The sequence below is a fragment of the Columba livia genome, chromosome 2, assembly GCF_036013475.1.
Source record: "Columba livia isolate bColLiv1 breed racing homer chromosome 2, bColLiv1.pat.W.v2, whole genome shotgun sequence".
Classification (NCBI taxonomy): Eukaryota; Metazoa; Chordata; class Aves; order Columbiformes; family Columbidae; genus Columba; species Columba livia.
Window position 1 is genome coordinate 47516331 of NC_088603.1, and position 24998 is coordinate 47541328.

Sequence of the window (24998 nt, forward strand, 5' to 3'; positions counted from 1 at the left end):
CAGGATGATCTCACATTGGTTATTTCACTCTTTGGTTTCAAACACTTGCTTCCTTCTGATCTAATTTTTAAGACGTTCCTCATATCCAGTGACTTACAGCTGAAGAGTTGAGGCTCTGTATAACTTAAGAAGAATAGAATGATCCACTCTAAATTTCAAAGCTTTCCTTGAGTCTGCAGGAACATATTAATGCCTTTACGAGCCAGGGATTTGCAAAAGCAGTCTAGACTTTGTAAAAGCAGTTATTAGGTCTCATTTAAAGTAATTTATTGGAAAACACTGTACACACAGCAAGGGTAATTCTCAGACATGACAGGATTTCGTTTATGCTTTGATCTTTGGGTTTAGAATCTGTAGGAACTAGTGTACAAATCAAAAAGCCGGTCAGTCTCTTCTGGAAATCTGGATTCTCACAGAGATGAGAATGCAATGATAGCTCTGCTTTTGTCCAAATTGGCAACTTTTCTGTCCCATTGTTTCCTACAGTCCCTCACATTCTCATTGAGCTGCTGCAGCTAAAACCCTTCTCCTCTTAACCATTTTGACGACTCCCTCCTTCTGATGTTTGTGACTAAAAAATGTGGTAGGAAGATGCCACCTTACAACAGAAGAGGCTCCCCTGTGAGTTATCCTTTATAGCTATAAGCAAGCAGCGATAGTTTATTCCCAGAGATTATAACTAGGTGAGGCAGTGGTTATGTGTTTCCCACTAATGAATCTGGAACTATGAGAGAGAGGATCTACTAGGTTTGCACAGAGAAGTAGCAGGCCTCAAAACTGAATCCAAATCCCCTGACATCCAGCTATAACTGTACAGGCACCTCCACTGTCTCTATGCGGTGGCCGACACAGGGGTGTAAATCCAAGCAAGCAGTGCTGAGCACTTTCAGCTCCCACCAAAGTAAGCAGGACTCCGAGGTGCTCAGCCCCATGCTGTCCTTGGAAGAAAGGTGGCACCCACCAGTTCTGCTCAAGGCGAGCACTGGTTCAACCTTCACCACCCCCAGGCTCTGCTACCTGCCTGCGTCAGCCGCCTTCTCCTGTTTCTCATATGTCTCTAATCTACCAAACACACATGTGGGAGTACCTAAATTAAAAATAGCAGCCCGGAAAAAAATGCTGTGCAGTCGGAAAGCTGATCTGCGGCTGAATTATTCATCCCCACGTATTCTTCTCATCCCAGGATGATGGTACTGGGGCTGCACAGGTGCAGCCTGGCTTGGGGACTGGCGATGCCAAGGTGGGACAACAACCTTGCAGGTGTCTGTCCCCTTGGTCCCTTGTCAGAAAGCTGAATTCCTCATCAGTCAGCTCATCTGTTTTTTTATATTAATACCAACCGCCACATGAAAACACCTTAAAACACCAGACCCTCCTCTCTACGCCACCTCCCTTCGCTTATCACACAAAAACTGGACTAATGCAGCTTGGCTTTCACAAGCCCAAACAACTGAATTAGTCTAACCTTTCAAAAGGTTATTGGAACATCTTGTTCTGCTAGCACCAAACCTTAGTGCAGAAACACATGGAAGACCTGTTCCTGTGCTTTTATTCCCCAGGCTTGAGCCAGGGTGCTTTGCTGGGTTGCCAGCATGTGAAATTGCAATTTGCAAGAGACCATGAGTGATTTTCCCCATGTATCTGCAGGAGTGGCCCTTGGTTTTAATCAGCACTCTGGTATCTGTGATTGCAGTGTGCATTACAAAAATTGCTGGCAGTTAATTGTCACTTTTTCACAAGGAATTTTTCTAAATAACATTTTCATTCCCACAGAGAATCATTCAATTACCAGAGCAACCATAAAATCCTCAGAAGTCAGAACATCCTGAGACATGAAAGAAGGACAAATAAAAAATAATAATAAAAAAAATTACACGTATATATATATATATATATGTATATATATAAAGGACTTAACTTCAAACTAGTCTTCACAGTTCCTGGCTGGCACCCTGCTTTCCTTACCCAGTACAGCGTGTTTGTCGTGGCCTCCCTCACCACCATGGTTCTGGGCTAGAACCTCGCAGGACCCTGCTCAGGCATCCTCCCCAAGGATCCATCTTGTCTGTGAAACTCACAGGTACATAAAGTCCCAATGATAAAGTAATGAGAAAAAACTAAGTGTTTGGTAATGCTGCTTTGCTTCTGGCAGATAAAACCTCCCAGTTTAAAAACAATAATATAAGTGAGATGTTATAAGCTTCTATCGCACAAAACATTGCTCAGCCCTAGACTCTCCTGGGCAACGAGGGATGGTTTCCATGTCTGTGTGCTTCTCTCCATCGTTTTTCCTGCCCATGGGGTCCCGGCCCCAGTTCTTCATGGTTCCTGTAGGATACCTACATGGGTGTCACGTTCCACGTCTCATTCCTGCAACCTGGTTTCACATGCCACCAGCTTACTGACAGTCCAGCTGTGGCTGCCTTGGAGGTGTGCCAGTGTCTTAGCAAGCTAATCTTCCCCTACAAAACTGCAATAGCTTAATTCTGGATTACAGAAAATTGTGGTCCTCAAAAACATGTAATGGAGACATGAGTCTGTGGAAGCATGGTCCCGCATCACTGTGTCATTGCACAAGTGGAGCAGGAGACCCAGTTTGGCTTTGGGTGTTGGCCAAAGCAAGCAAGGGACTGGTCTGACCAAGAGAAATTGAAAGACATTCAGCAGCTGTAGAGTGGAGATCATCCAAGGAAGCACTTGCTACTTGGATAGAAACGCTACAATCTCTTAAGTTTCTGACCTACTTCTGCAACTCAGGGATATGGGAGACTGTGCCAGACATCAATCTGTGTGCTTGTCTCAGGGCTTCAGCTTTGCTTTTTTTCACTAGTTGGCATTCGGTAGCGTCATATCTTCACTGCAGGGGCCTGTTTCTTCTCAGTGGGAGCTGCTGGGAACCGGGCATCCTTCACTGGGACATAAATGCCCAGGCTCAGATGCTTCCAGAGTACAGCCAGAAAAGTGCCCTCAGTTTTTCACAGCTCTAGCACTTCTACTAGATTTTTGTATCACCTTGTCTTTAGCTGATAAATCCCAGCTGGGAGGCGGCTGTTCACTAACCGCTGAAATGGGGCCAAATTCTCCAAAAAGGGCCAGGCAGTGACAGTCCTGCTACTTTCTGTATTCGTGCATATCCTACATACACTTCATTTTTGCAGCTAAACATCAGCTTTATGTGGAGATTTGCTGAGCAGTGAAAGATAAAGCAGGCTGGAGAGAGGAGAAGAGAGCCAGAGAATGCTGTTTGCATTATGTCAAAAGAACACCAGATTTTACTGTTATGTCTGATGAAATGCTGAAGGGCAAGGTGAGAAAATATGTATTTGTTAGCACTAATCATAGTTCTTCCCTGGATGGACTCGCAAAACAGCAAGCACCAGGGAAAAGAGAGACTTTTGAGTGGCATTCGGCTGTATATTTAAGCATGAATCATCCTCCATCTATTGCAAATCCTCCTTTTTTTTTTTTAATGTAATTGAATTTTCATGAAGGAATAAGTGAACTTTGGCTACAACAGATGTCATCTTGGAGGATTTTTTTAATATCTGACTGTAGCTCCAGTATAATAGGCAATATTGGGCTTTCATCTTTCACCACTACTAGCCATAAAATCCAGAGCAGATGATCATTAGCATGCATTACTTGAGAGAGGCACAGCACTCAGTGAGTCAGCGTACAGACCAAGAATTAATTGTCGAAGAAATTAAAAAATAATCCATTGAGGAACAGACTCATTTGACAATACTGCAGTCTGTCCAGACTCCAAAGAGCCACAGTGAAGATACCTGTGGTAACCTGTTCTCCTAAGGCTTCCCTGAAGCAATGCAGGGAGAGTTTGCTGGGGATCATAGAATGATTTGGGTTGGAAGGGACCTTCAAAGGCCATCTAGTCCAACCCCCTGCCATGAGCAGCAACATCTTCAGCTAGATCAGGTTGCTCAGAGCCCTGTCCAGCCTGGCCTTGAATGTCTCCAGGGATGGGGCATCTACCACTTCTCTGGGCAACCTGGGTCAGTGTTTCACCACCCTCATTGTAAAAAATTTCTTCCTCATGCCCAGCCTGAATTTCCCCTTCTTTAGTTTTAAATCATTACCCCTTGTCCTATCGTAACAGGCGTTGCTAAACAGGCTGTCCCCATCTTTCTTATAGGCCCCTTTTAAATACTGAAAGGCCACAATAAGTGGCCAGTGGGAACACGGCCAGGGTCTGCCAGGGAAGTTCTGGCAAAGCGCTGCAATGGGAGTATGGAGGGTGAGGCTGGACAGTGGCAGCTTTCAGCTCCAGGTTTGAATTTCCGTAGGAAAAGGATCCTCTCACTGAGCTGAAAATGGCCGAGGTGGCTGCTGGAGAGGGGAGCAAGAGCTGGCCAGAAGGCAGGTTGCTGGAGGCACCTTCTAACAGGCTGCAGAGGAGCGGGCTTCAGTTTTGACAGCCTTCCAGTATGGAGTGAAGCACCTGCAACAGGGCGGTGGTCTCTGGGACATACCTGCTTGGAGATGCATGGAGAAGTGCTGAAGAGGCTGTGCTCTGTGGCAGCATCCTTAGCCAGTGCTTAGCACCTGGGGGCTGCAGCTGAAATAGAGCCTTTTAGGAGCTCTCTGCATGACTGCCCTGCTGAGCTTTCCTTCCAAACATTTAAATCTCTCCTGAACAACTGGCTTGGTGGCAGAGCCAAACCTCTGCCGTGCTTTCTGGATGCTGGGAGTTCTTTGTTGCTATTATTATTCACCCTGCCCTTTATGCAATGTCAACACTGCTGCTGATTTATGTGCTACATTTCAGGGCCTATATTCAAGACCCCAGTTTCCTGTAAGAATGTTTCTCGCTGATTTACATGGGCCACAGTGGAGCACGCCATTAGGGACAGAAATGGCCACACAACTGGCCTCAGCCTGCAGGGCCGCATAGCGAGCTGTGCTGTAAAATATTTGTGGAAGAGCTGTCCCAGAGCTCTGGGTTTTGGGGGGAAGAATAACAGGTCCATCCGGTGCAGACTGTTTATCTCTTGACCCAGAGTAACTGTAGGATCCAAGCAGCTAGGATTTCTCACTGCTTTCTTTGATTAGATCATCACTTTGTAAAGAAATTATTTTCTTCTGCTAATTTTTCACAAAGTTCTCCCAACTCTCTCCTGTACTGCATCGTGCCTGTGCTCCCCAGATTATGTTCTCCAGCTAAGTTCCTGTTGCTTTCATGCCTTTTGTAGCTTGGGCAAGTCAAAAAAAGCAACTCAGACCAAAGCTACCTGAAATCAAACTAATCTAAAAGCTCAGATTCTACCATCTCTTGTTCATACCTAACAGAAAGTGCCCCTGAAGCCCGTTCATCAGTGGAATTGCCCGAAGGATGCTGTGCCTGGAGCAGAGCACAGGCAATGCACCAGGACAGTGCCCCTTGTCTGGCTTAATGGTCACCTCTGCTCAGCAGAATCCCCTCTGCTTTGTGCAGAGTCCTGGTATGAAAACTTTTCCCTTTTTGTTTACTAGATTGACCCTAGGAGATGCATATGGTTAAGAATGACAATTTGGAAGATGGTAATTGATTTGGTCTATATGTGTCCTGCTTGCAGAAAGCAGAGACCTGCCTCACATCATGTTTACCCTGTTAGCTAAGATGAGAAGAAGATTATTTTTCTTCTATGGACTTTGTAAAGTATGAGATGCCAGAAGTGCCCCACTGACTCCAGACCAAATGTGGATGACAGACTATCCTTGAGCTCTTGCCAATAGTTCAGGGAGATGTAGGGCATGGGAAGACATTTTCTCTGTTTTCAGTGCCAGCGGTGATTATTTCTCCAATCTGGAAGTCTGAATTGCTAGATGTTTCTGGTGCCCCTGCTAGAAAGTCATAATTTTTAGAGACAAGGTTGGCCCTGCCTTAATACCAAACAGGAGCCTTAAAAACCACCACCAACAACAAAACAAAAACAAAACTACTCTCAAGTTGTTTCCCTCAGACAAACCAGAAACTTGGCACTTCTGCAAATTAAGGGTTTAATTCATCACACAGAGACTTAATGACTAAGTACAGCAGTAGAAGTAGGGGGTTAAATGGTGGGCTCTTTACTGGTTATTGTTTTCACAACCTATAGCTAGCTGACCTTTTTATTGCCTTTCCAAGATGTTCCTGCCCCATTTCTGCCCCCTGCCTCCTGGCCACAGGTGTCTGCCCTCTCATTTTTGCCAGAAGCTGAATCAGCAATCTTTTTATGGCCCGTCTCTAACAAAAGTCTCCTTCCCTTATGGGCTGGTGGGAAAGGATGATAATTGGCAGTTACTGTTTGTACCTAATGCATTACTACCCAAGCAGCATTTACAAAGGTAACAGCTGTCTCTGAAGCTAAAGCAGTTAGGAGTCACAAAAGTCCTGTCATTAGAGCAAGTATATTAAGAGGTTGGTGTCAATTTCATTGTCTCTTGGTGGCACAAAAGACCCAGTGCTAAGAGAAAGACAAGAGGAGCTGTCATATATTACTTTGCTAATGATAAGCTCTGATTTATTCCCTTGGTTACCAATCTGCCAAAAAGGTCTGCTGTGCCATTTAGAGGACACATGGAGACTTTGGTACCTGCCCAGGCTGGTCCTATAGGATAAGGAGAAGGTCTGATCCTGCCCCTTAATCTGACCTATGCTAGCTTTCCCTTTGCACCTCAGCAGCTTAGGTGTCCATGTCATTCCCCTGTCCACTGCTATTGCAGTTTCTCTCCACCATATGAACAGAAGAGAGATTCACACTCCCTCAGAGGTGAATGGAGCGGGGACCACTGGCTGGAAACCCTCAAATCCTTCTGAAGGATGGTCCCAACCGATGGTCCCAGCCAGTGCTCCCAGCACTGTTGTGGGACAGATGTTCAAAAGCTGCATTTGGGCTGGGAAGGGATTAGCACCCTGCTCCATGCCCATGGTGTTTGCCTTACAAAATAGTCACATATTTGGTTTATTTTCTGCTACTTACTAGAAAATGCTTATTTTTAGAAGAAATTACTCACAAACAGTAGGTTTTCCTGGTCATATCTGCTGATAGAAACGTCTGTATTGCAGATGGCAGTATGTCTAATCCCCGTGAGACAAATTTCCTGGAACTGAACAGAAGACAAAGTGTGAATATCACAGCATCATTTAAGTAACTGTGCCTGTTTAGTAGAAAATCAGTCAGCAATACAGAACAATAATTTTAAAAAGCAGTGTCTTGGACATCCATTTTAAGTTGCAAATAAACAGCTCAATCTTTCTCAAGCTAGTTGTGGCTGCAGAACCAAAACAGGGTGATGAAAACATGGGTTTGAACTGGGAATTAGTGAACAAGTTACTTGCTAATCACGGAGGTGTTTCTTCACTGGCACAGCTAGGTACCCTCTGGTTTCTTTTTGTTCTTGAACCACTATATTGATGAAACAAAATAAAAGCCATTACTTGTGGGGGGAATTACTAGCTCAGAACTAGATTGCAAGCCAGCAGAAGAAGAATAGGGTCTTGAAGGGCCTCCTGTCAGCTTTCTCCTTGTTCAGGCTGAGTGGACCAGCTACCAGCTTTCACAGACAGACAACCAAACAACCAGAGAGAAACACTACAGCTCTAATAAGATGTGCTTACTAGTGAAAGGCAATGCCTGATGAACAAGTGTCTTTCAGATTAGCCTTTGCTATGTAAGGATATTGTAGAAAAAAATAGATTCTACAAACAGGTTGAGAAAAAAAGTCAAAGAAAGAAAACTCATGTTTTGACTGTCCTGAGAGATCAGGACTATAATGCTGGTGTAAAAGGGTTTCATATTTATCTTTTAACATTGCTTGATAACTAGGAACTCAGGAAGAGTATGAGTCAGTGTGCTAGAACTTGTGAGACCTGCATTTTGTGGGATGCTAGGATCTCCATCCTGTGGGTCTTCGACTCAAAAAAAAGGCACAGATAAGAAAAAAAGCACGCATGAAAACAAAACATAAAAAACAAAAATAGGAAACAAAAACTCCTAAGGAGACTTCTATTAGCAGTACCATAAATCCTTATGACGTAACAAAACAGGAGTACTCCCTGAACTAGATTCTAGGACCTCCCCCTCTCAGAACACAATCCCTCTCCAGAACCATATGTTGACTCTGGAACCCAATCTAGAACTGGCAACCCACTCTAGAACCCCCAACTGATCTAGAACACCACCTAGAACATGCTCAGGGAAACCTCTTACGTGATCTAGAACAAAACAGGGAAACCACCATAAAGCTACCTAGAACACACTCTAGAAACACTGAGTGAGCTGGACACACACTGTCAAGTGACCATCAAGTGGACGGGCAAGTGAACAACCTGATCTGGACCCGGCAAGCAATCCAGAACACACCCTAGAACTCTCAAGTGGGCTAGAACAGAATCTAGAACATGATGTAGAGAGTGCTCTAGAACATACAAGTGATCAAGAACACATTCTAGAACCTTCAAATGTGAGTTAGAACCTTATCTAGACACACGTCCACTCACACCAAACCAAACAGCTCCAGAATTCATACCTGCTCTAAAAATGACTGCACCAACACCACTCTAGCTCTACAACCAACCCCCATAATCAGCTTCTGGAATGGACTCAGACTCTGGGGCCCAGCTAGATACTGCTCAGAGCCAGGAAAGGACCTTTCATCCTCAGTCATGAAAACACTTAAAATATGGATGCTGTATCTCCATTGGCACAGTCTTCCATGTCTAGCTTGTTGCCTTGCTTCAGAGGACAGAGTGGGTTTTTTTCAGTGAACGGTTTTCTGACCTTTTTGTCATCAGAGCTGGCTGGGACAGTGGAGGGGAGTGTGTGTTTTACTGCAATCTCTTCTTCGAGTTTGAATTTTATTTAATTTAACTTCATTTTTTAGGTACTTGTTTTGTCTACACATCTGTCTCACTGAGACTGTCCAGAGGTTTCCAACTTTTAACATTGAGTCATTCATAACAACATTTTCAGACAGCTTTTTGTGGCTATTGTAGCCTTTGACATGGCATCCCACAGAATTCTCCTGGAGAAGCTGGCAGCTCATGGCCTGGATGGGCATACTCTGCGATGGAGAAAGAACTGGCTGGATGGCCGGCCCAAAAGAGTTGCAGTGACCAGAGCCAAATCCAGTTGGCGGCTGGTCACGAGTGGTGTTCCTGAGGGCTCAGTATTGGGGCCAGTTCTGTTTAATCTCCTTATCAATGATCTGGATGAGGGGATTGAGTGCACCCTCAGTAAGTTTGTAGATGACACCAAGTTGGGTGGGAGTGTTGATCTGCTGGAGGGTAGGAAGGCCATACAGAGGGATCTGGACTAGCTGGATCATTAGGCTGAGGCCAATTGTATGAGGTTTAACAAGGCCAAGTGCCGGATCCTGCACTTGGGTCACAACAACCCCAGGCAGCAATACAGGCTTGGGGAAGAGTGGCTGGAAAGCTGCCTGGAGGAAAAAGACCTGGGGGTGCTGGTCAACAAGCAGCTGAACATGAGCCAGCAGTGTGCTCAGGTGGCCAAAAAGGCCAACAGCATCCTGGCTTGTATCAGGAACAGTGTGGCCAGCAGGACTAGAGAAGTGATTGTGCAGCTGTACTTGGCATTGGTAAGGCCCCACCTTGACTCCTGTGTTCAGTTTTGGGCCCTAAGCAAGTGATAGGATGAGAGGAGATGGCCTCAAGTTGTGCCAGGGGAGGTTCAAATTGAATATTAGAAAATAATTATTCACTGAAAGGGTTGTCAGGCACTGGAACAGGCTGCCCAGGGAAGTGTTGGAGTCACCATCCCTGGATGTGTTTAAAAGACGTATAGATGAGGTTCTTAGGGACATGGTTTAGTGCTAGAGTTAGGTTAGGTAATGGTTGGATTCGATGATCATGGGGGTCTCTTCCAACTGAAATGATTCTAGGATTCTGTGAGTTATGCCCTCTGTCACTACAGGGAATTGCAAATGTTTGTAGATGTCTCCCTGTGTATGTCTGTGTATGTATTTGTTTATATAAAAGAACCATCCTCAAATGAATTGCTGGTGTTCAGCAGTTCTGGCTATGAGCTCAGACTAGGAAGCTGGTGATTCTAAGTCAGGAGAAGAATTCATATTTTTAAGCACAAATCCCTCTTCTTGATGTTTTCTGTCACTATGATATCTCACGTTTAAACATACTGTATTCTCTGTGGGGTGAAGGTTGGGCAAGGGGACACATGAGAATAATCCCTCTGTGTCTGAGCAAACCACAGCCAGGAACAGAGAGGAGAGAGGATGCCTGGTCTTTGTTCAGTATGCCAGCTTTCCTGGGAGATAAATATTAAATCAACAAACCACTAGTTCCGAAGGCGTGCTGTCAGCTGGCACCTTTAGTACTTCTCTAGTCACTTTAACAGAAAATATTCCATCCAAACCTTCTGTGTTGCATAAGTGGAAAAGGACCTCTTCTGACCGATGCAATTCATCACCATTAGAAAGAATATCTATTAAATCTGATCTGGATGCAAGCACCAACTGAGAAGCCTTTTATAAAACTCCTCTTTGTGATAGAAACAGCAAATAACCTCTTTACAATCTCTCCTGTTGCATTTGCTCTATGCTTTCGCCCTGTCTCTTTCCCAGGCATTCGTTCGTGCTCCAAGGGGTTGGGTTTACTCTGTGTTGCCTCCACTGACCCACACAGAAGTATGTGGTAGGCAAGTTTTTTGAAGGAATTCATCATTTTCAGTAAAAGCTAGCAAAAAGAAGGGGAATGCCTTTTCATACTTAACTACCAATCTCAGGGAAGATGGAAATAATTTTTTTTCATGTGCATTGAGCTCCTCCCTGATCGACAGGGGCAAAGCTTCCACACATAATAGATTAGTTTCCACATTCTCACAGTCATTAGAAATGAAGGTCCCCTCTTTACTTTCCAAAGGGCAGAAATGTACCAATGGGCTGGTATGCATGGAGAATATTTTCTTTGCTGGACCAGGTGTATGTACAGGCAGGGCAGACTGCCTTCCCGCAGCCTCTGCCCAGGCTCATCCCTGGTGGGAAGAGCTGCATTTTGCCGACCCAGGCAAGAAGCCTCGTGCTCTCCCTCTGCATTTCTTATGGAAATGGTGAACTCAAACCATGGCACTCCTGAGGTCAGAGTGTCTCACTTCTCTTATATAAATGAGATATTACAAGGCATTCTTTCTGGAGGAATAGCAGCTCAGCTAGTCCACAGGTTACCTTACTATGCATTAGTCATCTGTGCTTAAATTCCCCTGGCAGTTTGCATCACCGTGTGACAGTCTCTGGAAATTAAACCTTTAGTGTCAACGCAGCCCCGAACAACCCTCTGTGTGCCTCTGGTGACTGACTATGAGTGGAGTGACTGCAGAGTTTTTCTCTGACTACCGAGCCACAACTGCTACTGCAAAAATTAAACAGGCAGCAAAACAGACCCACAACTGATGCCACACATAGTTGCCATGAGGATAATAGCTGGCATTTGAGCCTCATTGGCCAGTTAAGGATAGCATCCACGAGGCTGGAGAGGATGGCATACCAGGCCTGGGATTTAGAAGTGAGATTAAAGGCAGCTGTTCCTTTATCAGTGTAAAGATGAAAGCTCAGAGTATAAAAATAAAATGCAACTGATCATCACTTTTCTTGGAGGCCGCAGCCAACTTCAGCAGCAGCTCTTGCCTCGAGCAGCAGTGTTGGCATCGTGGTGTGCCCACACTGGCTTTGTGGAGGACAGAGGGAGCACATCCCTCAACCTTGTGCAGGGGCTGCTGGTGTCTTCAGGGGGACCTCCCAGTTGCCACAGCTTTGCAGCTCCCTGGAGTGATTTGAGCTGGGGAAACTAGGGAGGACAGCTGATCCTACAGCAAGGCTTTCTTTGGAAGAGCTTTACTATTGAATAAACAGCCGTTAACATTGTTTGGAGCTGAGATGAAGGGTGTTTGCTTTTGTTCTAATTTAATGGCTTCATTTTTTTTCTGCAGTGAAAACCATCCATGTAACTTGCAGGCTGGGGAGAAGCATCTTTCATCTCGCTTCCAGCCTCCTTGTCAGAGGTGAATAGAGCAGGGCTGAATCGCTCCGCATCCAAGGTGATCTCACCTGAGTCCTCAGCACCAGGCGACAGCCACCACAGAAATGCTGAAAATCATGCTGTTTGGGCCGGGGCAGAGATGGATTTTCCTGCAAAAATAAAAATGTGACTAGTTGTCACAATGCAAGCACAAAGTGAATTATTAAAAGCCAGCCAATCCTAGTATGCCTTCATCTGGGTAAGCTGTTTTCTTTAGAGCATAGTAAATCATAACTGTTTCTACAGACTGTCGCTGTACAGGGAGACAAGAACACTATACAAAACTTAGAAAAATTTCAACACCTTAATCCCAAGAAAGGATACCCTTTAACCTTGTTTATAATTTCTGCAGTATTATATTAAACAATTATAAACATGTTGTTTGTTTAGAAAAATCAGATTATTCAACCCAACGTAGCTTAAAAATCTGTCTTCGATGAAAATGTGTGAATATATTAGATTGCTATCATCAAGTTGCCCAGTGAAGCATTTATTGTTGGCCCTCAACATTTGAGATGAGTTATGTACCCTCTTAATTTTACCCCTTAGCCTGTGTCATACTTTTTTTCATCAGCAGATACCACTGTTAATCACATGAAACAGCATGCTGATATAATGCATTCTTCAAATATAGATATGAACCTAGAAAAATTATGAATACCTAAAAGGAATCCTCTTTAAGAAGGGACCAAGCAATGAAAAACTCATTCCCCAAAGTGATTGCATCAGAATGTTATGAGCCCCTCAAAACTGTGGATTTTAATGACACCTTCCTAAACTACTGATGCCTGATTTGCTTTAAGTACAACCTGATTATCTGCCTTGAGAATGTATCACTGCTAGTCATAAGTCATAAATATTTCACTGCATAACCGGGGAGTGCTGGTTTTTTAGACAACTCAATAAATGATTGCCAGATTTCTAGGCAATTGTCTTTCTTTTAACTGAGACTTACATACTTTATTAAAACAAAAATGGCGGGATTGTGTCAGGTAATTAAGAGAATGATACTTAAATCCTCATTTTGATTCAGTTCTTACACTGATCTTCATTTACTTCGCTTCTTTTGAAAAATCATCAAATCCTTAGTTCCCTGTTTTAATGATATGTGGACTGACATGACTGAAGTTATATATTTGATCATTCTGTAAAGCTCTGGAGGCCTCTGCTCTGCTGATGGTGGACAGCTGTACAAAAACCTCAAGTACTTTCTATAAAATCACAGGAAGTTTTGTGGAGTGTGTGTTAATCTCTGCGCTGAATATCAGAACGAGCCGAGAATCAAGCAGAACACAAAATGAAAGAGTAAGGAGTATAGAGTAAGGAATCTCAGTCTCTTAGTTCTTCATAGACTCTTTCTTGCTCATAAATTAGATTTAGCAGAGTGTCTCAGTATGTAAAATATACATGAAAGAAAACTCTCCTAATGGGATCAGCAATTGTAATTGTCCTCATTTACTTACTGCTTTCAAATAGTTAGAAAATACCAGGCAGAATAACAGGTCCCTTGCTAGAGCCCCAGCAGATATGCTGTGCTCTTGGACCATGACAGTAACTGTATTACATCCCAGGAGTGGTATCATACCAAGAAGTGGGCAATCAAAATGTGCCTTCCACTATTTTGGTCTCTGCTCAATTCAATGACCATGTGCAATTTAAACACACTGAAAATCTCTTTACTCTGTACGCACAACATGTAAAAAACAAACAAAAAAAAAGCAGTACCATAAACCAGCTGAACTCCCCAGGTTTGATTACCATTTGCATATTTATGCAAATCATCCCAATGATTTCTGTGGAAGTGACACAAAGGAGAGAGGTTTCCTACAGTTCCTCTTGGAGGGAGAGGAGTTCTTGTCTAATCACCCTAAAGAGCTGAAGATCCCAAGGCACTTGCTGGCAGTGGGCATTTCATCTTTCCCACTGGACTGTGCCCATTCTAATAAGAGCCTGCCTGCTCTCTCTCTGCAGAAAATGGTCTTCCATGTGCTGAAGAGCACATTTGACACTGACACCCATCTGGAGCCTAGGGAACGTCAGCCTGAATGCTCTGCCTCAGCTTCTTTCCTGCCAGGCAGACCAGTAAGTGTGATGAAAACTGTGCATCTTCAAATACCATGCAGGAGACCCTGCTGCTCAGCGCCCTCCAAACATTCCCTAATTGCCACAGCAGCCCAGCCCAGCACACGGCTGGGAGCTGCACTCTGTGCTGATGAGGAATTTGCACACAAGGGGAAGAATGTGGGGGCGAAGGACAGCAAGAAGCAGCGATACAGAAGATCAAATCAGGCAGGCAAACAGGGAGAGAGCAACCTGTGGATAGAGTTAGGAGTGTCAGGGATGAAGGCAGTAGCTCTCAGAGGATACATGAGTGTAACAAGCTGAAGAGCAGGAGACAGAGGGTTTGATGTCTCCATTTGGAATGCTGCTTGCACCAGCTGCTGCAGCAGCATGATGCTCCTGCTGATGTCTGTGTGCACAGTGGTCACTGAAGAAAAAGACCAGGAGACAACAAGACCAGTCTGTTCAGAGATGACAGCCCACCCTCCAACCCAAGAAAGGACCTCCAAGCAAAATTATGTCTTTCAGCAAAAACCAGATAGGTCAGGCTAGGGGAAGAAACAAGGAAAAATGACAAATACATCACCAGAGACTCGGTGGGAATCAAATCCGAACACACAGCCATGGACAGTTGCCTGCCTTCATGCCCTACTTTCCCATATGGGCAGAGAGCCACCTGGAAAGCCTTCAGGCACACCACACTTAGAGTATGCATCCCCTCTGGGCTCAGGAATGAGGACACATGCACCTTGCAGGCTTTGTCCAGCCCAGGTTTAGGGCTGAAGTCTCTCAAGACCAGGCTTGCTAGATCTCCCACAACTCCGTGACTTCCTGCTCATCCATACCATACTCACCACAGCATGTTCAAAGCATCTTGTTTGAGGAGGTTTCCTCATCTGCTTTGGCAAAGATGTGCTAAACACACTCATAATGTCACACATTGGCATAACTAGACTCTTACTAATAAATATTAAATTTAGGCACATAGTATTGAAAGGAGCATAATTCCCAGCGTCAGTCCATCTCTGGCACAAAATATTTGGATTTTTGTGTTATTGAAAAGCATAATCACAAAACTCCTGTTATCTTTCTACTGAGTAAACCATCATTTTGTTCAGATGCAGGCAGCAGCGTAGCCAGTGAAGATGCTTGTGTTTCAAAGGAGTTATCCTGTGAATTGGTGTCTAGAAGATAAAAGAGGCCTGAACAACTCTAAGTTCTCCCCTAAAATCACACTTTGAGAAGCCCTGGCCAATTTTACTTCATTATAGTGTTTTGCAAGAGTGAAATTAAGCTGTGTGAGCATGATGGAGCAGGGAAGTTCTGCCTCAGTGAAGAACTCCCCTATGCACTTGTTCTAGTAGAAACCAAGAGAAAACTCTTTTAAGAGATGAAATACGAAACTGAAGCATGACATCATCAGAAGTATCTTGCTATGAGCAGGTTACGGTTACCTAGCAACTCTTGCAAGCAGCCCACTTCAGTGGCAGAGCATTGCGGTTCAAGTGGCGGATGTGTACCTGGCACTAAAGCCTTGCTCTGTTCATCAGCAGAACCCTGTGTTCAGTGCCAGAAATCAGAAAAAAAAAAAAGTTGGGAATATTATTAAAGACTTCCATTGCAGCCTCCAAAGATAACTTCTTGGGGGGCCCACCCTGCTGTGGTACTGCTTGGGAGATGACAGTCTATTTCTGCAACAGGGTCCACTCTGTAGGGGAAGCTGGAACATGCTGGTGAGATGAACAAGCAACAGAGTGCACTGGGTGTCTCAGAGATCTGCAAGGGTTGCTTGTAGATGAGACTGGATGCCGACGTCCAGAAATTTCCCCCTGCAACTCTGTATTGATCTTAGTTGTGTGTCCAGCTAATGTACCTATTCTAGAAAGGCAGCTGATTTTAATTGGAAGGCACTGAGCATGGAGGAATTGACCATCTCCCGCATTCTGCAGCGGGGTGTCTGTGAGCTTCCCTGGGAGCAGCTGTGCAGAGTTTCCAGGAAAAATGGTGTGGAAAAACCTGAACAAACCAGCATAACCTTTCCACAGGCTTCAAAGCCATCACCACTGACTTGGATAAGTGAATTACATATTTATTTGTCTTCACATTTGCAAAGAAGACCTGCATGTCTACTTGCCCTTTCCAACCTATTTTGGCATATTTTGAACCATTCACGCAGTCAGGATTTCACTCAGGTTTGCCACATATGTTGGCATAAGCAGAGAAACGAGACAGCTCCTGTGTCTACATGTCAGTGTCTAAACTGTCGCATTGATAGGGGAACTAAGAGATTGCCAAAGTCTGCAGCAGATAAGGGGTGAACTGATAGCAGTCTATACTGAGTAGCTGAGGAAACCCAAATAGCGTGAGCGTGATGTAATGCAACATATAATATTATTTATAATCTCACCAGGCTTTTCATGTCTTCAACTGCTTCCTCTTCAGATTGACATAGATTTATTTCTACACTACAGTTACATCTTCTATATAATATCAAGGTGATTTTCATTTTTCCTGTTAAAACACTGCAATTCTAGGAAATTCACCTATCACTTAGGTGTCTAGCCCTCTTGATGGACTATTCTCAGTCAATCCTTTCATTAAAAAAGAGGTGAGTCGTGATGTTCCTTCTTGCAATATTTTCATCACACTCTCCTCTCCTGCAAGCCTGTCCCTCTACAGGATATTGCAGTCTTGATTAAGATAGGGCCTGTGATGGGGTCATAAATACAGATGTAGATAAAGTCCCCAGAGCAGGGCAGAGCAGCACAGAAGATGAGCCCTGTATGTGGTGGTCCAGGCCCACTGAGAACACACATTGACACCGCTCCCGCTTGCCCACAGGTCTTGGTGGACCATGTGTGGCTGGCGTACATGGGTGCAGCTCCCGGTAAGAGGAGGGCTTTTTAGTTTTACGGCAGCATCTCTGTAAAGATCAACTGTATCATCAAGGGGCTCTGGTGGATGAGTTTGGAGTCATACAAAGAGGTGGACAAAGAGGGAGGAAACCCCGACCATGAAACCCAGTGGATTGCATTTGTATTTCACCATAGTCAGCTCACAGCTGCATTGCTGCTCTTTGGATAACTTGCTTTGGGAAAAAAAAAAAACAAACCAAAACCAAACAACAACAAAAAGAGGGATTTGCTCTGTATCTACAGATCTTACTTCTCTGTCTACTGCTGTGGCATTACTGTATCTGAAAAAGCCTAGTTGCACAAAATAATGTTACACAGATTTCTATGAACTGTCTGAGGCCCAGGAGTGAGGTGAGCTGCTAATGAACACACTGGCTAACCTTTACCAGTTCTCTTCTTGTTAGTAGCTTCACAGGCAAAAATGCAGGAACTGCTTTTAAGGAGCAGGTGAATGGTCTACCCGTTACCATATCACTGAGTCTTCCATTCCCCAACACTGTAGCGGAAGATGATGGAAAACCAAGTGGCAAACAAATAGGAGATTTGTTTGCTAGTAGGAAGGAGATTACTTCTTATCCTTATGCTATAACTCTAGAGACGCAGAAGCTTATAGCCTTACATTAGATGGGATAGAGAAAATATGAAATGGATACTTTAATAATTTATACAAACATCTAATACTTTTTATAACCTTGCTAAGTTCTTGGCTTCAATTGCTATTGTAGGAGGTTAACTGTACTCTCTACAAAATTGACTTCCTTTTATCAGATTTCATTTTGTTGCTTTTAAATTAACATCTTATTCTTGTGTTATATGAAAGACTAAAGAGTAGCACCCATTTTACCTTCTCCATGATGTGCGTAGGGGGATACAACCCTGTCATGTCCTTCTAATCCATGCCTTCTCCAGGTTCAGTGTTGCTAATTGTTCCAGCCCGTTTTCCTGCAATCACTATTCCTGGACACCAAGGCCATCTTTCAAAACATCAGCTTCTCTTCTGTCTGCCATGGTTCTTTCAGTGTGGTGGTCAGAGCTGCAGGGCACTGAGGGAGGATGTGCCATTCCAGTGTCACAGTTAAATGCCACTGGGGTGTCTCGTTCTGCTCAGCTGTCTCGGGGAGGACTGACTTCACCTGGTGAGCCTGGCAGAAGTTTTGCTTCATTGGCGAGCCCATGGCTGGGTTCCCCTAGCAAAGAGTAAAGTCAAAATGAATGCTGCTGTCCTGTCTAAATCCTTCAGCAATCCTAGAGAGGAGGGGAACTGATTGTTCTTTAGCCTTTCCTTTTTCTTCTCAACAAACTGTTAGGAAAGTGTAGGAGCTGCTAGAGAGATAACGAGAATAACTAAAATCCCTGCAGTGCAAGATGTGTGGAGGCTCAGAGAGTCGTGGTACCATCTGTGCCTGTCTATTTACAGACAGAACAACTAACGCCCGACTAATGGTGAGGAGAAGCAGAGCATCATGTCATGGAGACAGCTCTCTAATCTTACATAAAAGCAGCTTTCTGAAAAGCCTGAAGTGTTCAGATGGAGAGAGGCACGGTCACAATTTACACTTGGGAGGGTTTATTTATGGAGTGGTGGAAACACCTCTTTTGTTTCAGCCACGTCATTTGAACGATCTTCATCTGAGACTCCCTGGCAAGTTTGGTCAGAGCTTTTTCAGTAATGCATAGTTCGCTACACGCAAAACATGGCATTACAGATAGATCCATGGTTACAGCAAGAGATCAGTAATGAGGGGAAAAGCAAGTAAGCTGTGAAAATCGTCTGCTTGTTTTGATTAAAAAAGAAAGATTTTTTGTATTTGGTACAGCTGCTGTGTGAAAGGAATAGGTATTAGTCTAAGGCAATGAACAAGCTCTTCCCTTCACGGCTTTCAATGAAAATGTGTTTTGAAAACAAATATGTTTAGGCTGAAATTTTAAAAATCATCCTTGAAATATGAGGAAAACACAGGGTTAAATCCACAGTATTTACCTCTGTGGAGTTGTCCTCAGGGATAATTTTAGACCCTGTGACTCAATTTGGCTCCAGCAAGGATATGAGATTGGAAGGAAGAAAGTATTGTTTTCAGGTGAAATGGCTGCAGGCAATTATACACCTAATTAATGGAGCTGAGCACACAGCAATGGGGCAGGGACATGGTGTATTCTGAAGCTGGAGACACATCTGGGAAAAGGAGAACCTGGGGACTGGAGAAAGTCCAAGATGAAGGAAATAAAAGGTAGAAAGGAGGGAAAAAGCATTCAGATGGAGGAAGTCCCTGCACAAGGGAAGAAAAGTCCTATGTGGTTTAAAAAATAAAAAAAGTACATAGAAAAAACAGTTTTAACTCAAACCTTTAGACGCTGATGATAAATAAAAGTTCACCTAAGTAACATCTGAAGTGATAAACACTACCAGAAAGCGTGCTGAATTGGCTGCTGTTCTGTCTCCATTGACTTCAGTGGAGCGGGGAATAACTCCCTCTGTCCCTTTATGTATTTTTTTATTTACTTATTTCAGAACATGTATCTAGACCTCTAAACACTCACAGAAGTGTAATAGAAAGCAATAAAACCCACAATACAAGAGAATGACAAATGGTCACAACTGAGACTGGGTATGCTCTCATACACTCACACCCCAGTGGACAGAGGCAGGATGCCATCGCCATCATCTCATCAAAAGTCCTGGAAGAAAATATGAGCTTTTCAGTTATGTTTGCTCACAGAAATGGGCTTCTGCAAGAGGTTGGTCTTTTTCCCTTCTGACTGTCGAGTTTGAAGTGATGAAGGAAAAATTACTTATTTTGCTGATAAACTCTGAGGCTACATAAATGTTCTGTGACCATCCAAATTGCTGCCTCGGAGCATCTCTGGAGACTTTCATCAGCTCCTCAGTACTCTAATATGTACAGCCCAAACCTGCTAATTAACAAAAGTGCCTCTGAAGATTGTACCACCAAATACATGCAAATTACTTCTCTAATTTCTTTCTTCACTACTTTCCTTGTTTCCTTTGATGCTGTAACGCCTTTTTCTCCCCATGACAACACACTAGCAACAGCTGATAACATCTTGAAAGCAATCGCTAACATTTGAAATTTTAATTTTCAACTTTATTCTTGGAGGCACTTTTCCTTGTCCATGTCTGGGGTTTCTTCCTACTGCTTTTTCTTCAGCTTTCTTCCATCCTCCAAGGATTGATTCCCCTTTTCTCTGCAATTCCAGGACTCTGTTCTTCTCTGCTTTCCCCCAACTTAAAAAAGTTATCAGACCAAATTATGCCATTTGTAAATGGAGGTACGCCACCCAATTTAGTGGAGTTGAAGCATGGCTACATGGCTTCATCCTACATGTTTGGTGAGGAGTTTATGCCCAGCTCCTCTGTGATATTTTAGGTAACAAATTCCCTTTGACATCAAAGCTGCCTAAATGCCTTTGAGGAGTTGGACCTCTGACAAGGACGTCAATGCAACTTGTCTGTACGGAATAAGAAAATGTATGTTTGTTATGAATGGAGATAGAATGAAATGTCCTAGCAGCTACTAAAAAATAAGTTTCTTCCTATATATAATAAGGATGTATATATATCAATATGTAGGTATGAATATTATAGGACAAGAGGAAACAGCCCCAAGATGTGCCAGGGGAGGCTTAGATTGCATATCAGGAAAAATTTCTTCACTGAAACAGTTGTCAGACATTGGAACCGGCTGCCCAGAGAAGTGGTGGGCTCACCATCCCTGGAGGTGTTTAAAAGACATGTAGATGAGTTTCTTAGGGAAATGGTTTAGGTGCCAGTGTTAGGTTAACGGTTGGACTCGATGATCTTCAGAGTATTTTCCAACCTAAATGATTCTATGATTACACGTTCCTGTCAAAATAATAAGATTTCTTAATCTTGATGTATGTCCTATAGTTGTGGAGTAGCAACATTTTTATCTCTTACACTATTTTACACAAACCAAGCTCCTAAAAATAGAAAATATAAGACATTTGGAATAATTTGTTTTTTCTGTGAGCTATGAAAAGATGTCCTTGACTATCCAATTGTCTGCTTTTTACATATTTGGGTTCTTGGCAGTAGTACATTTGGCATTCAGCAAATTTCTCTGGTTTTGGCATTTTGTGGTTGCTTCTCCTTTTGCAAGCCAAAGATAATGATAGTAAGGACAGAAAAAGATTTACACTTTTCACTTGTTAAAGTTCAAAATCAAGCTTGTTCCATAGAGAAAGCACAGGATGAACCACTGTGGCATAGCTGACCAGATCCCACACAATAGTGTGATGAGAGGAACTGAATGTCCCGTGTGGGCTAGAGCTAAAGAATGTTTTGAATGCATAGACGCAAATACTGTTATAATTTGTCTATAGAAGAGGTTGTGAAGACATTCCTTTGTGTAATGGACCCGAATATATTGAGGATATGTTATAAATTATAAATTAAGTAATGTTGACTTAAGTTTCAGTGTACTGCCAAAAATAACTATGTGAAGTACTCTTAGAATGGAGAATGAAAATAAAAGCAGGACTTAATCTGATGATAAAATGAGATATTACTGAATCCATCCATCTTAACAATTTAATCACTGAGTAAAACCAACGTAACTGGTAACATGTACACTAAAAGTGTTTATGCACACCACAGAAGAGGGGAAGGTGGGAAGATGTATTCTTATTACAAGAATCAGCATAAATATCAGTATCTAGACTGCAGAAAATCATCATGAAATTATAATAGAGATACAATCAATATTCAGCGAATCCCTTTAAATATTGGCAAACACTTCTGGGTCATTAAAGTTTTCCTGAGTATAGTCACAAACGTGTAATATAATATGAGGGCAAATCTCTCTCTTTTGGAGAAATATAGGAAACTAGTTACCTTACAGCTCTGAAATCACAAAGGAAGGTTTTCAACTCATAGCACAGCCAGAGGAAATGGGTAGGCTAAAAATAATAACTCAGTCCTCCTTTCATTCTTCATACATCCTGTAAAAATGACATTTGGAGGGGTGGGGTGTCATTCATACAGAGAAGTCTTCATCTTGGATTAGAAAAGCACAATAAGCTCCTTAACCCTTCTGCATAGTCATGGTGGACTGACTTCAAAGAGGTCTTATTTAGAAAAAGGGCCACTGTTTTCCTCCAACTGTGGCAGGAACAGCCACTTTCCTAAGTAGCAGAGGTAATTCTGGTCACTGTAGACTGAATAATTTTTCTTCTAAAGGAAGAAATGCTCAGGCCATAAAATATACATACATATATACATACATATATATGCACGAAGAGCTGTACCGCTCCCAGCTGCCTGTTTCCACATCTGTGTTGGAGGTTGCCACTGCCCCAGCTCTGCCAGTGGAAGGGACCTTGTGAATGCTGCCTCACCTGCTTCAAGAAAAAGCTGTTGGTGGGGTCATCTTGCTTTTAAGGATGAATATGAGCCAATAGTCACAGAGCAGGTCAGTCAGAACTGATGCAGCAGTGTGGTAGATGGACAAACAGATGATACCTCCAGGTGGTGGGCAGCTGAGAGCCCCAAGAGACCCGCAAGCAGAATTAATGTCCTCAGGTGGCATCGCTGGAGCCAGGAGAGAACATCTGCCCAGAACCATGGGTAGATATTGGTCCCCTTGACACAGAAGATGACTGTGAGCTCCCTGTACAGTTGGCAGCATCTTGACCACCCAACAGTAATGACCTGTTTGGAAAACTTTTCCAAGTAAAACCTGGAGCATTTGTAGTGATCTATTAAATCAAGCTGCTCATCTCTCTATGAGCAGAGATGGAGAAATTGTGTTCACCTCACCTCTGGTTCTGAATAAAAAGGGGCAATATCTACTATGTTACTCACTCAGAAAAAGCATATCATGTAATTTTAATTGTATAATTATTGATATGTTTGTTGTTTTTTTTTTTTTAAAAAAAACCCCTAAGGTCTACCTACAGTGAACAGACGGGGTGTCATAGATTTCCCTATTCTTTCATATTTTCCCTTCAATTTGATTCCTCTGGTTTGCTGTTGGCATTTTTTTAAAACCCAGTGTTGAACTACAATGTGTTACCATGTAGATTTCCAATTTACTAAGCTATTAATAGAGCGATTTCCGTGCTGTGTCCTGTGCAGTTACTGTAACTGCTCAAGGTTGAATATTTGGTGGTGTTAATGGAAATTCTGCAGGGTGATATAAATACACAACAGGAGAATCACGGTGTAGGAAAATCTACATAAGCCCATCAAGAAATGCACGAATATAGGCATTAGATTATATAATTCTAAATATGTAATTATATTATTTCTTTATGTCCAGTTCTGATGGGATGCAAGCAGGTGTGTCCAACAGCAGATATGAATTTGTGCTTAGTATACATATTGTTTCCTTCTGTGAAGAAAAGGATTAAAGTTTAGGAGTAGGTCTAAAGAAGACTATCAATGAATGGAAATGAGAGCCTGAATTCATTAGGATGTTTGATATCAATGTTAGTACAGTGAAGACTGCCTTAGGTTTCACAAACTTTCCCCATATTCCAAGAACAAAAGCTGAGACTTCATGAAGCCATTTTGTTCATGAGATTCCTACAGATATTTGTATGTTTTTGATTACATCACATTATGAGCTTTACTTTAAGTTTCAATCTAAAAAATGAAAGTGAATTGATAACATGTGATGCCTGCTGTTTACTCTCACCCTTTGAGTTTCGCATACTTTCAAAAAACACACAACAAATTTTAGCCAGTAAGAATGGCACAGACGTATTACAGGTTTTCCTTAAACGATCTGCTTTCCTTAAAAGATCTTGCCTAGAAATTGTGCTAGTCCCACCTGATGGTAGACTCTGATTAGCAGAAAGGTTTCCCTCTGTCTGTAAATCTGGAGCTAAACTTGAGATGAGTGGAGCTAATCTTGAGAAGAGTTTCTGAAGAAAACAATTTCTATTTAGTTCATCTACAAGAATAATTTCAAGCAAAACAGATCTGGGATGAAGTCACAGTCTTCACCCTGCAAGACATTATTTCCATCTCCTCTTCTTTGCTCCAGACCTGTCAATCTTCATGCCGTGTGTTCCTCCTTCTCTGCTGAGGGCTCAGACATCACCAAAGCTGCACAGCCTTTCTCCATCTGTGCAATACCCTGTACTGCTCACCCAGGTTGGCTTTGCTGGAGCTCAGCAGAGCAGCTGTTCTGACATCCTGGGCTGAGAGAAACCCAGCAGCAGTGCTCCATATGCACCAGGAGCTGCTTGGTGAGGCTTCGTGCCCCTAGGAGCCTTCCTAAAACATACATGTCCCAGCTTCAGTGCTGTGACTCTTGTCACCCTGTGGACCAACACATCCCTCATATGACTGGATGTCTCTGTGCGCCTCCAACACAATCAATACTGCAGTGCCCTCCCCAGTGACTCAGTGTTCTTGTTTCTCCAGGAGGAAGAAAGGTTTCAAGCAGGCAGGGAACTAAAGCCAATGAGGTCTCAAATCAGCATGACCACTGAACCAGGTAGGTAACTCTAAGCACTTGACCAGTCCTCTGCAAGTCATGCTCCAAATGTGTTCAGCTACCTTGCTAAAATGGGGGCTTAATACCCTTAAATTTAATGTGAAAAACACAAATGGCTGCCACCTGAAAAAGAATCAGCCACAGAAGTGCTGAGATTTGAAGAAGTTCCTAAACCAGAATTTAGGCTTCATGGTCTGCTTTCTGCTAAGGTCACGTACCTGGGCAGTGTCATATCACACCCCTTTCTCTTCTATGAACCCCTCTAACTTCAGCGGAAGTTTTGAGTCATCAACTGGAAATAAACCCTGCTCTCCAGGGGCACCTCTACCAGCTCTGGTAACAATTTGGAAGAGCTTGTTCTCCATCAGGCCCCATTTCTGGCCCCAGTCACTGCCAACCCAGTGCCCTGCACAGCTGGAGTGCCTTGTCCTGCGGCAGCAGGGGCACCTACAGCCCCACGTGTTCTTCTGATGCTCCACACCAGCCCATGGCAAGGGCAAGGCAGGTCTA

At 43.2% G+C, this 24998-nt stretch overlaps 1 long non-coding RNA gene across 1 annotated transcript in view; it reads right to left on the reverse strand.

The window, feature by feature from the left end:
* LOC110356462 (uncharacterized) overlaps window positions 1-18236 on the reverse strand; it is a 28248-nt gene extending 10012 nt beyond the window's left edge. Inside the window, exons 1-3 of the long non-coding RNA XR_010470160.1 lie at window positions 17849-18236; window positions 12058-12138; window positions 6991-7083 (exon numbers count right to left, since the gene is read on the reverse strand). This is a non-coding gene — a long non-coding RNA (uncharacterized LOC110356462). The remainder of the gene's footprint in view (window positions 1-6990; window positions 7084-12057; window positions 12139-17848) is intronic.
* Window positions 18237-24998: the final 6762 nt, after the last annotated feature.